Source organism: Sinocyclocheilus anshuiensis, unplaced genomic scaffold, assembly GCF_001515605.1.
Source record: "Sinocyclocheilus anshuiensis isolate Anshui unplaced genomic scaffold, SAMN03320099.WGS_v1.1 scaffold1170, whole genome shotgun sequence".
NCBI lineage: Eukaryota > Metazoa > Chordata > Actinopteri > Cypriniformes > Cyprinidae > Sinocyclocheilus > Sinocyclocheilus anshuiensis.
The window spans coordinates 1,452,144-1,452,802 of NW_015538055.1; the positions used below are offsets into that span (position 1 = coordinate 1,452,144).

General features: G+C 35.2%; 1 protein-coding gene across 1 annotated transcript in view; it reads right to left on the minus strand.

Annotated features, from left to right (window-relative positions):
• Positions 1 to 659, minus strand: part of LOC107682836 (high mobility group protein B1-like) — a 7,810-nt gene that overhangs the window by 3,014 nt on the left and 4,137 nt on the right. The window lies entirely within an intron of this gene.

Genomic DNA, 659 nt, shown 5'->3' on the forward strand with positions numbered 1-659 from the left:
TATTTCGTTATTATTGTTTTAAATCACTGCTATTGGTCTTCCTTATGTCTGTTTGAGGGTTTTACAAATATTTAACTAATGAAAAGCATTCAAAAGAGCTTGTTACTAAAATTTTTAACGCTATGGATCCTCAAACTGTCAGCAAAACCTCTTAATTTCACCCTGCTTCCATTCAGAACAAAGCGCCGCGCAGCGCGCGCAGTTTAATTATTATTTTTTTAAACGCTTTTTCCTTTTATATTTGTTTTATATTTCAGTGCTTGGTAATGTGCATACCTCTCTCTTCCCCATTACACAGCTATTAAAATAGTTCAGTTTTGTTTTTTAATGTTGTGAAGAGTGGAAGCTAAAGCGGGCTTTGCTGGACATGGAGACGCCAGCTCGATCACTTGCATTTTTTTTAATAACAGTGGAAACTAAAAAATACGCTGTCATATTTGCTCATAAAGGTAAGAGTATACATCATTCGGAACTGCAAAGGGTCTGCTTGTATTTGTGTGCGCTCACAATATCAACAAAACCTTGTGCTTTTCTAAAATAAGGAAAACAAACAGGATATGCGCTTTCTGTCCTCATGGTCTTGCGCAGGAGCGCTTCACCGACATGATAAATATATCTATAGAATGCTTTAAATTACTATTTTAAAACGAAATAATTCA